Source organism: Triticum dicoccoides, chromosome 7B, assembly GCF_002162155.2.
Source record: "Triticum dicoccoides isolate Atlit2015 ecotype Zavitan chromosome 7B, WEW_v2.0, whole genome shotgun sequence".
In the NCBI taxonomy this organism is placed as follows: Eukaryota; Viridiplantae; Streptophyta; class Magnoliopsida; order Poales; family Poaceae; genus Triticum; species Triticum dicoccoides.
In genome coordinates, this window is record NC_041393.1 from 241,994,974 (window position 1) to 242,011,568 (window position 16,595).

Genomic DNA, 16,595 nt, shown 5'->3' on the forward strand with positions numbered 1-16,595 from the left:
AAGAAGACGAACGCGGATGGTAATGTTACCATCTATAAAGCTCGACTTGTCGCTAAGGGTTATCGGCAAGTTCAAGGGGTTGACTACGATGAGACTTTCTCTCCCGTAGCGAAGTTGAAGTCCGTCCGAATCATGTTAGCAATTGCCGCATACTATGATTATGAGATATAGCAGATGGACGTCAAAACGGCATTCCTTAACGGCTATCTTAAGGAAGAACTGTATATGGTGCAGTCGGAAGGTTTTTTCGATCCTAAGAATGCTAACAAGGTATGCAAGCTCCAGCGATCCAATTATGGGCTGGTGCAAGCATCTCGGAGTTGGAACATTCGCTTTGATGAGATGATCAAAGCGTTTGGGTTTATGCAGACTTGTGGAGAAGCCTGCGTTTACAAGAAAGTGAGTGGGAGCTCTGTAGCATTTCTCATATTATATGTGGATGACATACTTTTGATGGGAAATGATATAGAAGTTTTGGACAGCATTAAGGCCTACTTGAATAAGTGTTTTTCAATGAAGGACCTTGGAGAAGCTGCTTACCTATTAGGCATCAAGATCTATAGGGATAGATCGAGACGCCTCATAGGTCTTTCACAAAGCACATACCTTGATAAGATATTGAAGAAGTTCAATATGGATCAGTCCAAGAAAGGGTTCTTGCCTGTGTTGCAAGGTGTGAGATTGAGCTCGGCTCAATGCCCGACCACGGCAGAAGATAAAGAAGAGATGAGTGTCATCCCCTATGCCTCGGCCATAGGATCTATTATGTATGCCATGCTGTGTACCAGACCTGATGTAAACCTTGCCATAAGTTTGGTAGGAAGGTACCAAAGTAATCCCGGCAAGGAACACTAGACAGCGGTCAAGAATATCCTGAAGTACCTGAAAAGGACAAAGGACTTGTTTCTCGTCTATGGAGGTGACGAAGAGCTCGTCGTAAAGGGTTATGTCGATGCTAGCTTCGACACAGATCTGGATGGCTCTAAGTCACAAACTGGATATGTGTATATGTTGAATCGTGGAGCAGTAAGTTGGTGCAGTTGCAAGCAGAGCGTCGTGGCGGGATCTACATGTGAAGCGGAGTACATGGCAGCCTCGGAGGCAGCGCATGAAGCAATATGGATGAAGGAGTTCATCACCGACCTAGGAGTCATACCCAATGCGTCGGGGCTGATCACTCTCTTCTGTGACAACACTGGAGCTATTGCCCTTGCCAAGGAGCCCAGGTTTCACAAGAAGACCAGGCACATCAAGCGTTGTTTCAACTCCATCCGTGAAAATGTTCAAGATGGAGAAATAGATATTTGCAAAGTACATACGGATCTGAATGTCGCAGATCCGTTGACTAAACCTCTTCCACGAGCAAAACATGATCAACACCAGAACTCTATGGGTGTTCGATTCATCACAATGTAACTAGATTATTGACTCTAGTGCAAGTGGGATACTGTTATAAATATGCCCTAGAGGCAATAATAAAAGGATTATTATTATATTTCCTTGTTCATGATAATTGTCTTTTATTCATGCTATAATTGTATTATCCGGAAATCGTAATACACGTGTGAATACATAGACCACAATATGTCCCTAGTGAGCCTCTAGTTGACTAGCTCGTTGATCAACAGATAGTCATGGTTTCCTGACTATGGACATTGGATTTCATTGATAATAGGATCACATCATTAGGAGAATGATGTGATGGACAAGATCCAATCCTAAGCATAGCACAAGATCGTGTAGTTCATTTGCTAGAGCTTTTCCAATGTCAAGTATATTTTCCTTAGACCATGAGATCGTGTAACTCCCGGATACCGTAGGAGTGCTTTGGGTGTACCAAACGTCACAATGTAACTGGGTGACTATAAAGGTATACTACGGGTATCTCCGAAAGTGTCTGTTGGGTTGACACGGATCGAGACTGGGATTTGTCACTCCATATGACAGAGAGGTATCACTTGGCCCACTCGGTAATGCATCATCATAATGAGCTCAAAGTGACCAAGTGTCTGGTCACGGGATCATGCATTACGGCACGAGTAAAGTGACTTGCCGGTAACGAGATTGAACGAGGTATTGGGATACCGATGATCGAATCTCGGGCAAGTAAAATATCGATTGACAAAGGGAATTGTATACAGGGTTGCTTGAATCCTCGACATCGTGGTTCATCCGATGAGATCATAGAGGAGCATGTGGGAGCCAACATGGGTATCTAGATCCTGCTGTTGGTTATTGACCGGAGAGCCATCTCGGGCATGTCTACGTGTCTCCCGAACCCGTAGGGTCTACACACTTAAGGTTCGGTGACGCTAGGGTTGTAGAGTTATGAGTATGCAGCAAACCGAAAGTTGTTTGGAGTCCCGTATGAGATCCCGGATGTCACGAGGAGTTCCGGAATGGTCCGAAGGTAAAGAATTATATATGGGAAGTTGAGTTTCGGCCATCGGGAAAGTTTCGGGGTTCACCAGTACTGTACCGGGACCACCGGAAGGGTCCCGGGGGTCCACCAGGTGGGGCCACCCATCCTGGAGGGCCCCATGGGCTGAAGTGGGAGGGGAATCAGCCCCTGGTGGGCTGGTGCGCCCCTCCTGGGGCCCCCCTCTGCGCCTAGGGTTGGGAACCCTAGGGGAGGGGGCGCCTCCACTTGCCTTGGGGGGCAAGTTTCCCCCCTTGGCCGCCGCCCCCCTAGGAGATCCCATCTCCTAGGGCCGGCGCCCCCCCTTGGGTCCCTATATAAAGAGGGGGGGTGGGAGGGCAGCTGCACCCTGACACCTGGCGCCTCCCTTCCCCCTTGCTACACCTCTTCCTCCCGCAGACGCTTGGCGAAGCCCTGCCGGATCCCTGCTGCATCCACCACCACGCCGTCCTGCTGCTGTATCTTCATCAAACTCTCCTTCCCCCTTGCTAGATCAAGAAGGAGGAGACGTCACGCTGACCGTACATGTGTTGAACGCGGAGGTGCCATCCGTTCGGCGCTAGGATCTCCGGTGATTTGGATCACGACAAGTACGACTCCCTCAACCTCGTTCTCCAACATTCCCCAACATCTTGCCACTAAAGACGTGAATTCCGTTGAAGGGGACCCGGTATCCGTACTCGATTGAGTAGGCCTAAGGGCCCCAGCCAGCGTTGTCGATGTAGAGCTTGCCGTTGCGACTCTTAGTCATCCTGCCAACGGCGTATCCCTCGATCCCTAGGAAAGAGCCCTTCAAGAACTTGAAACCACCGTGCGGTGGCCCCACGGTGGGCACCAACTGTCGTGGTTTTGTCACGGCAGATGCCCTTGTGGAAGGACTTAGGTGTGGAGCCATCGCAACGTAGGTTATCTCGAAGGGGTTGAACGGGACGAAGGACACAAGTTTACCTAGGTTTGGCCCCTCACCAACGAGGTAAAAGCCTATGTCATGCTTTGTGTTATATTGATTAAGTACCAATTACAAGGGAGTGGAATCGCTTGACCTAGCTATCAATTGATTGTTACTTGAGTTAACCCGCCATAGGGTTTTGCCTTTATATACACAGGTCGAGGCCCTGGGTTTACAAGAGTGCAAGTTGGATCACACAACATGACCAACTCAGGTTTTAAGTCGCCTTGCCTTGCCAGGCAAGTCATTGTCGGGCGGCTTACAACCGCCGGGTCTCGCACCATCTTCTGGCCTGGGCCTCCGGCGGCTCATCACGTAAGTCGCCCTCTGGTTCCATATCTAGTCTCTTGGGCCTACTTAGGCTTTATCTCTGAGTCGCCAATAGTGTAACTCGGCCCCTCCTGGGCGAGTCACACCGCAGGGTTATATCCCCAACAGAGAAGGAGAAGGAACTAAGGAAAAAACATGTTGTTTGTATCCCCTCAGCAGCTTGTGACATTACAATCCGAGATCCATCAGCTATTTGAAGAATATGAGAGACATGCTAATCATTGTTGCCGTGTCAAAGAGAGATTCATCACTGCCTCAATCAAAGTGGTTGAAGACCACAACAAGTAAGAAGCCGCCAAGTTTGGCACAGTACCGCCATAAAGTTCCTCAGCTCCACCCACTACTTCACAGGCCAGTGAGACCGCGAGCTCAACACAACAATAGACTGCGAGGGCAACTGACGAAGTTGCCTAGAGAAATTCCCAGGGCGACTGCAAGTGTCATGCCTGAAGAACCTGCCATGGTGACTACATCAGTCACGCCTGATGAAAATGCTCCAACTAGCTCCTCAACAACACCACCAACAATGACTTCGTCTTTGAACCTTATCACCCTCCCTTCTACATCATAAGTCAAGAAGACCAAGGCTGCTGAGAGAGAAGCAAAGAAGAGAAAGGCTTCAGCTCCACCTGCGCTTGAATATGTAAAGAAATTGAAGATGGCAACATTTTCTTCAATTGTCATTCCAATTGATGTTATACCAACTTCATCAGCGCCCCCTACTCGTGATCTTGAAAACCTTCAAATGGTTCCTTATGGGGTGGATCATCAAATCCCTCAGGATGATGAAGATGATGAAGATACCCATCATGCTGCTACCACAGAGCAAATGGATGAAGAGATTGAGGTTGATACTGATGTATCGATGCCTCAAGAAACTGCACAGACTCCTCTGTAAGAACCGCTGAGTGAAGAACCTAAAGAGGAAGTGGACATTGATGGCGAGGCAACTCCTCCAATCCATGACAAATTTTGGGAAGCAGCTCACCCAAATTCACCCCTCACCACTCCCCTCGCTCGAGAGCCTCAGTCGCCTGCGCACACTAAAGAAATTCACTAGCTCTAATGAAAGACATCCATCGCTCCAAAACATTTCTGAAGAAAGTCCAGCTGCAGTAGCTGATGAAATTGCTCAAGATGAGCTAGTCATTGATGCCGTCAATACATCACCCTCACGTGCAGACTCAATTCTGTCAGCTGACACTGATACAGTACCAACTGCCACAACTGAGGGAGTTGCTCGAGCTCTTGTCGTGGCAGATCCAAATGACTCAACTAGGTCACCATGACTAGTATTTGATGTTCATCCAAAGAAGCACAACCTCCAACCAGTTCCCGTGATGCCTAAGATTGGCAGAGTCCCCAGGAGGCCTCAGTTCGACAATGCCTAGTTCTTCGAGGAAAAGAACTTCATTGGCGAGTCCCCTTATGACTCACCCAAGATTAGGCGCCTGCGCTTCTGGACAAGGACATAGATGAATTTCTATGCTTCACTCCTATTCGAAAAGAAGAAAGTGTTCCCGCATCGCCATATTCCTCATGTGGATATGGAGTCTATTCCATGCTTCCGACCAGTTCTGGTTGTTCTTAATGATGCAGGACTACTCAACTTCTACACTGACGTCTGTGATTGGAATGAAGAACTCATACTTCGGTTACATTCCACTCTGCATTTTTCTAGCAATGCTGATGCAACTTGGGCTTTGGACTGGATGAGTGAAGACACTCACTACAAAGCACCAATTGACGAATTACTTCGTTCTCTTCCAGTTGATCCACCCCAAGAAGAAGCAAGGAAAATATAGGAAGAACCTGAGCTGGCCAACCATCTGACGCAAGTGCTAATGAAGCCAATGGCTAAAGGACATGCTCCAAGGACTACCTTCCTAGTGAAGGATTTGCTCTATGTACCAAAGACAGTATACCACATTCTGGCAAAGACCCTCAGTCTGATTAAAGGTCACAACTCAAATACTGAAGAAGTTGTGGGAGTGATGATGAACTTGTTGTTCCACATCATTCATGGAACTCCCATCAACATTCATGATTTCTTCCTAAGGACTTTGGTCATTGTGGCTCAGTCACCATTCAAATTGAATCCGTACGCACCATGGATTATGAAATTCATCAGATTCTGGTCTTCAATCCACTACAAGGCTGATCGTCTAAATCACTTGAGCTATTTGCCTGAAGTTGAAATTATTCAAAGCACTCTATCCATGGTACCTGGAAAAGGCAAGACCGTCATTGATGAATGAATTTGTCCTCTTGATGGACAATTCCGTCAGCCTATATCTAGCTCCAATGCTGATGAATCTGCTAGCCAAGATATTGCAACAAAAGCTTCAAGGCCATCCCCTTCACCTGAAGCACCATGTGTCATGACTGACCGTGAGTTGCTTATTAGTCTTCATCAGAAAGTTGACAAGCATCATCGTTGGGTTAAGCGTTAGTTTTTTGTTGTTCAAGCCAACATGACTATGATGCATAACGCAGTATGCAAAAACCGCTACTATCTGCATGAGATATTTGACAGATCGTGGGCCATACTCTCGCACCTCAAATCCGATGAAGAACTTGCTACTATGGAATTTCAAATGAATTTTGACTGGGCTGAACCGCCAAGGAAGAAGTTCAAGGAAACTCAAGTTCCTCCTCTAATGTCGAGCTCAGAGTCTTCATCGCGCTCCACTAACAAACATGAAGTTGTTGAAGACACTGCTGTTGGTCCTTCTACACCGCGCGACCGCAACAATGTTGGCGCTCCCTCGACCTCTCCTTGATGTTTTTCTTCAGGGGCGCTAGTCCTCAGATTCCTCACCTTTTGGTCATTTCATGACAAAGGGGGAGAAGTCTGAGTTAGTCTTCAAGCAGGTTGATATATATGGGATGTTTTTGCTTAAGTTGCAACTCTTGAACCTTTCTAGATGTGCTCTTTGATCAGTTGTAACTTCATAATTGTTGGTCGTCTGACTCTTTTGCTACAGTTGACGTGCATGCTCTAATCTTGAATATATATTCTCGTGCATGCACAATTTCGTCAAACACCAATTTTCATCATGCATTCATTTTCTTCAAATATCTTATGATCATGCATGATTGGATTCCAAGATATAGGGGGGATCTCCATAATTTCAACCTGCAATGTGTATTTGCAATTCAAAGCAAATTCCTCATATGCACATCTTCATGGGGAGTTCTTCAATATCTTGCAACCAATTTATTCAAACTCTATACTTACACTTCAATTATTTTTACTCTCGTTGAAAGCCTAACCAATTTGTCATCAATCGCCAAAAAGGGGGAGATTGTAAGTGCATCAAGTGCCCCTTAGTGGTTTTAGAGTATTAAAGACAAATAGGTTGAGGAACTAATGTGTTTGTGAGTATACATAGGAAACAGAGTCCCTGAGGATTTGGTTTAACACATGGAAGATGACCCCTAAAAATTGGTTTTCTTCGAGCGAAGAATTTGGTGATGAAATTGGTACGACCTTAGAGGAAATTGATGTGAAGACTTTGAAGCTTGAAGATTTTTGTTTTCATAGTTTATTTTCTTCTTCTTTGACTCATAGGAAAAACCGTACTGTTAAAGGTGGTCTAGGTGAAACATATTTCACATTTCCAAAGTGATGCGCAAACTTACTCAAACCTGTACACCAAAGCCGCTTCGAGTGAAGCCTGTGAAAATCTCCAGTGCAGCTGACACATTTGCTAGCGATAGTGACGAAGTTCATCTAGTCGCTGACGAATTTGGTCACCCTGAGGAGTTAGGAGTTCGCGAGTGCGATTTGCCTAAAAGTGAGGAAATTGAGTGCCCCGACGAATTTGAGAGTTCGAATTCCGATCGTTGCTGCACCGCACGCCAGCTGTCGAGTGGATCCTTATTCTGACAACGGTCGAACCAGAGAAGGGTATTTATGACAATTCATGTCAGGTTGCCCCTGGCTATAAATAGACGCCCCCCACAACCACTTGTTGGTTGGCTGCTCAAAGAGAACTTGACACTTGTCATTCAAGAGCAACCCATCCTGTGATGACTTTGAGAGAATCCTAAGTGAGGAAAAACCAAGAGCCAAAGTGATTGAGCATCACTAGAGAGATTGATTTGTGTGATCTGACACATGTTATCTTTGAAGACTGTCATTCTTCCAGACGGTTGGGCGTCATGTTCTGAGTACCAAGAGTTATTATGGTGTGCCAGTGAACAAGTATGTGAAGGTTTTGGAAGTCTACCTTGAATACTTACCACGAGTGATTGGGCGAGGTCTGATGGCCTTAGCTCAAGAGGAATACGGTGAGGACCATGTGTCCTCTGAGTTGCGACTCGGCCGCCTCAACCAGATGTACAGTTGATGCAACAACTAGAACTGGTCTACCAAATTACATTGTCTTCACCGAGCCAACCTGGTTTCAAATTCTTCACCCTCCCTTACTTGTTCTTCTACTGAAGAATTTGTGATCTGTGCTTTGATGAATTTGAACTAAATATTTTCATTATGCTATCTTTGATTTCCTCAGTTCATATTATTCATGCTTGTATGACTGTATGATTGCATGTTCTTCACTCTCACGAGTGCTGATTGCATCACTCTGATTCTGTGATGACTTAGTTTCCCTTGCGTCTCTACTTCTTCACTTCGATCTTCATCAAATTCTTCAGAGTTTGATGAATTTCTAAAAATCTCCCATTCAGCACCCCCCTCTGGGAGATAACCTGCGCTTTCAATCTTGCTCTCATACATTGTTTGCTCAAAAATCCCTATGCATATGAAGCCGTTAGGCTTAAATATGCTCACCATATGATTCATGATGCTCCCTTTATGTTCCAGTTGTTTACTTCTATGTGAGCATCATTAAAATCATCATGCCTAGCTAAAAAGGCTATAAAAGAAAGCGCTTGTTGGGAGACAACCCAACATTTACACCTACTGTTCTTGTGTGTTCACATGATTAAGCGACAGTAGTAATAATGTTTTATAGCTTTTGTTCCAACAATGTGCCAAGTAAAGCCTTTGGGATGATGTGGATGATAGTAGATGCAGAATCATTTTGGTTTACTTGTCACAGAGGTAATGCCTATATACATGATCATTGTCATGAATAACGTCATAACTATACGCTTTTCTATCAATTGCCCAACAGTAATTTGTCTACCCACCGTATGCTATTTTTCTGAGAGAAGCCTCTAGTGAAAAATATGGACCCTGGGTCTACTTTAATCATATTACGAAAACCAAAAGTACCTTGCTACAATTTTATTACTTTTAGTTTTCATTTTTCAGTTTACCTATCTACCATTACCAGATTTGAACCTTACAAGTAACGAGTTCAAGGGGATTGACAACCCTATTGCCCGCATTGGGTGCAAGTATTGAAGGAAATATGCCCTAGATGCAATAATAAAGTTTTTATTTTATATTTCCTTATTCATGATAAAGGTTTATTATTCATGCTAGATTTGTATTGATCGGAAACCTTAATACATGTGTGAGTACATAAACAAACATAGTGTCCCTAGTAAGCCTCTACTAGACTAGCTCGTTGATCAAAGATGGTTAAAGTTTCCTAACCATGGACATGAGTTGTCATTTGATAATGGGATCACATCATTAGGAGAATGATGTGATGGACAAGACCCATCCGTTAGCTTAGCATAATGATCGTTCAGTTTTATTGTTATTACTTTCTTTATGTCAAATACATATTCCTTCGACTATGAGATTATGCAACTCCTGGATACCGAAGAAATGCCTTGTGTGTTATCAAACGTCACAACGTAACTGGGTGATTATAAAGATGCTCTACAGGTATCTTCGAAGATTCTGTTGAGTTAACATAGATCAAGATTAGGATTTGTCACTCCGAGTATCGGAGAGGTATCTCTGGGCCCTCTTGGTAATACACACCATAAGCTTGCAAGCAAATGACTAAGGAGTTGGTCATGAGATGATGTATTACGAAACAAGAAAGAAACTTGCCGGTAACGAGATTGAACTAGGTATGAGGATACCGATGATCGGATCTTGGGCTAGTAACATACCGATGGACAAAGGGAATTACGTATGTTGTCATAACGGTTCGACCGATAAAAATCTTTGTAGGATATGTAGGAGCCAATATGAGCATCCAGGTTTCGCTGTTGGTTATTTACCAGAGAGGTGTCTCGGTCATGTCTACATAGTTCTCGAACCCGTAGGGTCCACACACTTAACGTTCCATGACGATATAGTATTATATGAGTTATGTGATTTGGTGACCGAATGTTGTTCGAAGTCCCGGATGAGATCACGGACATGACTAGGAGTCTCGAAATGGTCGAGAGGTAAAGATTGATATATAGGACGATGGTATTCGAACACCGGAAGTGTTCCGGAGGGTACCGGGTACATATCGGGTCACCGGAAGGGGTTCCGGGCACCCCCCGGCAAAAGATATGGGCCTTATGGGCCAAGAGGGGAAACGCACCAGCCACAAGGGGCTAGTGCACCCCCCATATGGGCCATCCAAGGTGGAGAAGGAAAGGGGAAGGTGGAAAGGAAAGAAAGGGAGGGGCGCGCGGCTTGGGAGGAGCCCAAGTAGGATTCGGTCCTACTTGGGGTGCCTCCTGGCCTCTCCCCTCCCCCTCCCACCTATATATATATGGAGGAGTGTCCCTAGCACACACTAGACAATTGCCTAGCCATGTGCGGCGCCCCCTCCACTGTTTACTCACTCGGTCATATTTTCGTAGTGCTTACGTGAAGCCCTGTGGAGATCACTTCACCATCACCGTCACCACTCTGTCGTGCCGACGGAAATCATCTACTACCTCGACGTCTTGCTGGATCAAGAAGGCGAGGGACGTCACCGAGCTGAATGTGTGCAAGACTCGGAGGTGTCGTACGTTCGGTACTTGATCGGTGGATCGCGAAGAAAGTTCGACTACATCAACCGTGTTGTGAAATGCTTCCGCTTATAGTCTATGAGGGTACGTAGACACACTCTCCCACTCACTGCTATGCATCTCCATGGATAGATCATTGCGTGTCATAAATTTTTTTTTCCATGCAACGATTCTCAACAAGTATTTGCTCTTGTGTGTGCAGGTACTGTTTACTAGGTGTTTTCGTAGTTCTCCTATTTGTTTGATAACCTTGGTTCTCCCTGAGGGAAATACTATCTGCTACTATATTGCGTCACCCTTCCTTTTCGGAGAAAGTCTCAACGTAGCTCATAAGTAGCACGCTACTCCGAGGAGCCTGTTCGAGGGACTCGGTGATCGGTTGTATGTGGGAGATAGACGACCACGAGGAGGCGGCGAAGGGGGCGCATTGCTCCCACTCTTCTTCCGCTGCAAGGGATTGTGTGTCTAGTGTTAATCTCGTGATCTATCTCATAAGCATGTGATGAGTGAATATATGCATACCTTTTAGAGTATATTTTAGTGCCAAAATCCCTCATATCGCATTCATCTAGCATTTATTCATGCCCTCGATTCATAATTTCTGGTCTTTGCTTGTTTTACCAACTTTGTTGCACAAATTTTATTTTATTTAGTTTTTATTATTTTACCTTTGTTTTGTGGTCTATGAACGTTACCAAATTTTCTAGGTATCTAGGGAAAATCCTATATACCTAAACCTAAGAGAGCCATCTTCACTAACTTATTTATCTCAACATGCAAGTAAGTCATCTCACCATACAACTATGAATGGGATACGGCCCACCTGAGCATGCAATCCTGCATGGGAAAAGATCAACCACAAGATTCAACCATGTATGTGAAAATGATTTTTAATAAATTATTCTACTTATATTCAATAAATATTTTAGAACTATACATAGTCAAATATAATCAGTCATATGTAGTTTTTATATTGCTTCTCATGTTCTCAACTTAAATTTTCATCAACCAATTCATGTAGCAACACACATGGTCTAATCTAGTATATTATATACACTATGGCGGGTTTATTGAACATAACATCCATTCCCATGGCAAACTTGCCATGATATTATTTCCATAGTACATTTTTCTTTTTTCCATACTTTTTGTGATGGCAAGTTCACATCCGTTCCTAGGGCAAATTTGCCATGTATTCAGTACAATATTGTTCAACAATTGACATGATCTATACAATATCTTTTTTTGTTTTTTCGTCTGACCTTGCGACCCTTTTTTCAAAATTAGTGTACTCTTTTCCATGATGTTTATATACCCTTACTATAGGGATATATTTACAAAAAAAAAATCAACAATAATGGTAACTTTTGGATAACAATAATTTTTAAAAGTTTACATGTGACCCCTTTGATAAATATTTTACATTTTGCCATGTGTCTGATATAATTTTTTTTGCATTTGCCATAACAGATAGAGATTTTTCTAAAAGAAAATTACCATGTCAACATATTATGTTCTTTTTGAGTTTTCCATCAACTAGAGAACCAAAATTCTAAATTTTCCATGACAGAAATTTTTCTATATTTTCCATGAATTAGAAATCATTCAATTTCATATACCATGGCAATTTGCATTGATAGACCATGGCAATTTCATTTTCCGAAACATGGCAAAAAAATCATAACCATGGCTATTCGGTTTTCCGCTGGACCATGGCAAATTTAATCTCCATTCTGTGGCAAATTTATTTTTCAGAGCCACGACAATTTAGTTTCTTCATTGACCATGGCAATTTTACTTTCTAGACCATGGAAACTTTATTTCAAAGACATGGCAACTTTATTTTCATAGTAATGGCAAATTTATTTTCAAAAGCATGGCAATTTATTTTTTCTGCAGCATCTTTTTTTGCCTATGTTTTGCAACATTTTTATCTTAACCACAACAAGTATTTGGTACATTACAAGGAAATCCTATTATTTCTACTGTGGAAAATTATTATTTCCAGGACATGCAATTTATATGTTAGGACAACGAAAATATAGAGCATGGCAATTTTATTATAAGATCTTGCCAAATTTCATGTACATACTTTTATTATTTAATATTCAAATTTGCCATTTACTTGGAGATTTTAGATGTTGTGGTAAATTAAATTTCAGAGCTATGTCGATTTATTTTTCTAGAGATTGGGCAATTTTTCATCTATACACATCAAATTGCATACATTATATGTATTATTATTCTGAATCGTTGGCTATGCAGTAGTTTTATTGTAAGAAAGATGTCATTTTTTGTATGTTTTTAGTTAATTAAGTTTTATTAGATGAATTAGTTGATTTAAGTCTAATGCAATTATTAACATAACAGTTTTTTTTTGCTTTTTAAGGTCTTTTTCTTTGTGGTGCTATAATGCTAAGCCTTTTTTTTGTTCTATTTCCTTGCCCCGTGCTTTTGTGCGCCCCTATGTCTCGCTTATAGCGAGACGGAGGTAAGCCTCATGTCAAAGCGAGTTTGAGATGTGCCAGCCCAGGCGCACGGGAGGCCACAACCTCATTTTTTTCTTGTTTTTTTATGTTTTATGTTTTTCTTTTTTACTTTTATATTTCCAAATATTCTAAATAAATTTACTACAAAAAAAATTATTTATCTTCTACATATCTCTATCTCTATATTTACTTAAAAAGAACGTAAGGCTCCCGTTTCATGCTCTCCTTCATCCAACCTATCTATGTACTACCGGTCCTTTTCATGCTTGACTTTTTCTCCCATTTATGACTTTTATCCTAAATAATAATATTCTTGGGCATGCAATTAAATTCTTACCAAATAACTGCTTAACTGTGAGATAACATATTTTCTCCCATCTCTAATCTTTCTCTTAAATAATATTTCCTTTGGTAATTCAGCAAATTCGTACCAAATAAGTGTTAACAATAAGATGTTGGCTAAATCGTGGCAATTGCATACAAAATCTTACTAAGATTTTAGCCCACAAATGTAATAATAGATGTGCAATCACGGGCTAATCTATTGAAATGTTTATACCCCATTGCAATGCACATATAGTTATCTAGTCTCTACTACTTAAAAAGAATGTACGGCTCCTATTTCACCCTCTCGTCCGTCCAACCTATCTATGTCCTACTTGTCCTTTTTCATGTTTGACTTTTCGCCCATTTATAATTTTTATCCTAAATAATAATATTCTTGGGCAAGTCCATTAATTCTTACCAATAACTGCTTAACAATAAGGTGACATTTTTCTCCCATCTCTTATCTTTCTCTTAAATAATATTTTCTTTGGTAATTCCAAAAATTCATACCAAATATGTGTGAACAATAAGATCGCAGCTAATCATGGCAATTGCATACAAAATCTTGCTAAGATTAGTGCAAAAATGTAGTAATAGACATGTAATCACTCGCTAATCTACTAGAATATTTATACCCTCGTTGTAATGCACGGGTAGTTATCTAGTATACTTAAAAAATGTAAGGTTTCATGTTTCACTTTTCTTTCAATCACCCCTTCGTCCAACCGCCCCAATGATAATTAATCACCTTAATTTACTTACCTTCTGAATTAATTTCACCTTTTTACTTACCAAACTTCTCATCAAAATATAAGATAATCACAGACAGGATTTGATAAACATTTACTTACACAATCATTTTAATACAGGCAAGTAAATCAGTGGCTAACATACTAGACTTTTTTTTTGAGAAACACTTGTAATTTTGTTCACACTCATAACAATTATAGGTACACTGATTCGGATCTAAGATCCAAGAAAATACAAAGTAACTCCTATAACAAAGAGTTACAATAAAATCTCTTGGAAACACCTTTTTCGTTGTATGAATCTCTGTTAGAAAAAAAATACTCCAAAGACTTCGGTAAAAAGGCTGCAATTGGACTCGAGCAACGATGTTTTCACTCTTTCACCCTCACAAGCATTACCAATGATGCTTTTTGCAAGAGGGAAGCCTTGATGGGTGAACGTACTTTGGCTGGGGATGATCCCCTAAAAATGCAAGACGCCGGATGACAATATTTTCACCATGATGTCGATGTAACACTTCAACTTTACTAAGAATCAAACCAACAAAAAAAGGTTGACCTGCCAGCCTAAACTCATCAGATCCGAATAATCGGATCTGCGAGGACTGAAAACTCTCTAACCTCATGGCACCGCCAAAAGAACGAGAGTAAATTTATTCCCATAAAATATGATGATCACTAGATGATGACGAAGAACGTAGCACTCCTGAAGATGCAAGGTCCACCCACCTCTCGGTGCCAAGATGGCAGCGGGAGGCGAGGGGACCAAAAAATTACTTGCGGCGGCGGCGGCAGCAAGGAAACCCTCAGGCAAGAGATGAGATCATATAATCTACTAGGCTAACATACTAGAATATATCCTATTGCAACGCACGAGCATTGTCCTAGTTACATAAAAGATTTGAAAAAAAGTGTTAACCAAGCGTCTAAAAAAGTGTTAAATGTGTATAGATAAAATCTTTCTCATGTATACGGAAACTGAATACAAAAAATATACAATGTGTGTGTGTGAAAACAGTTCATTGTGTATTTAGAAAATGTCAAACAAGCATTTGAAAAAAATGTCAAACAAGTATTTAAAAAACTGTTAATCAAGCATTTGAAAAATGTTAAATGTGCACACGAAAAATGTTGACCATGTACTAAAAAATGTTAATCTTGTAATTTAAAAATAATCATCAAACATTTGTGAAATGTTAAATGTGTATAGAAAAATGTTGACCATGTATTAAAAAATAATCTTGTATTTGAAAAATGTTAATCAAGTATTTGAAAAAAAATTAAATGTGCACAAAATAATTATTGACCATGTATTAAAAAATGTTAAACTTGTTTTTGAAAAATGTCAAATGTTTATTAAAAAAATGTATGAGATGTATAAAAAATGTATAATGTGTACGGAAAAATTGGAGACAAAAAAAAATACGTTTTCATAAATATACTTAAAAAGGTAAACAAGCATATAAATATATTCTTGATGTATACGGAAAATGTTGAATGTGTACTAGATTTTTTTGACATGTGGTGAACAGGAAAGAAGCTGGTAAAAATCGATAAAGAAACTAAGAAAAGGAAGGAAATCAGTAAAAGAACAAAACAAACCCGAAAATAGAATGTGAAATGTGAAGAAAACCAATGCAAAAGAATCGCAACAGAGAAAGCCAAGAAAGAAAAGAGAAAAACAAAGAAAACCAAGAAAGAAACAAAGAAAAACAAACAAAATTGAAGAAAGAAAAGCTTAAAAACCAGGGAAAACCGAGAAAGAACAAATAAAAGAAAGAAATAAAAGAAAATTTAGTGAAAACCGTGAAAGGAAAGAAGATAACCGGTGAAACAAAGAAAAACAGAAAAAAAAAGATTAAGAAAAAGATAAGGTCAAAAGTTAAAACATAACAAAATGAAAAGGATAAAAAGGAACCAAGCCAATTATGCGCACCATGCAAGACTATTGGCAACGATCCTCGAACGTAAATGGATCGATAAATTGGCCGGCCCAGCTATAACACGGAGAGCCGAAAATTTCAAGCGAGATGGAACGATCTCTCGCTACAAGCAAGATATAGTCCTGTTGGTTTCTTAAAGAGTTTGTCATGATGCGGGTCCATTGAACGAAACGTTGCTCATTCCTGGGAACTATATGACGAAATCAATAGTTAAAGGGTACCCCTTGCAAAGAGCAACTACTAAGTTGCTCACAAGTGGCAATCTGGGAGTTTCCTTTTCTTTAGTAGATTGTTATTTTCAAAATGTTTTACCTTTAAACCGTGTCCAAATTCTCAACCGTTTTCACCATAGGATTCGTCGCGTCGAGATCTTCGAAACTAGATCACATGATACTAGGTTTCGATGAACTTTTTTCACGAAAAAACATGAAAAACCCGATTGGAAAAACTATAGTCAGAAACACATTTTTTTTATTCCTTTTCCCTTTCGGAGAGGCATAATTG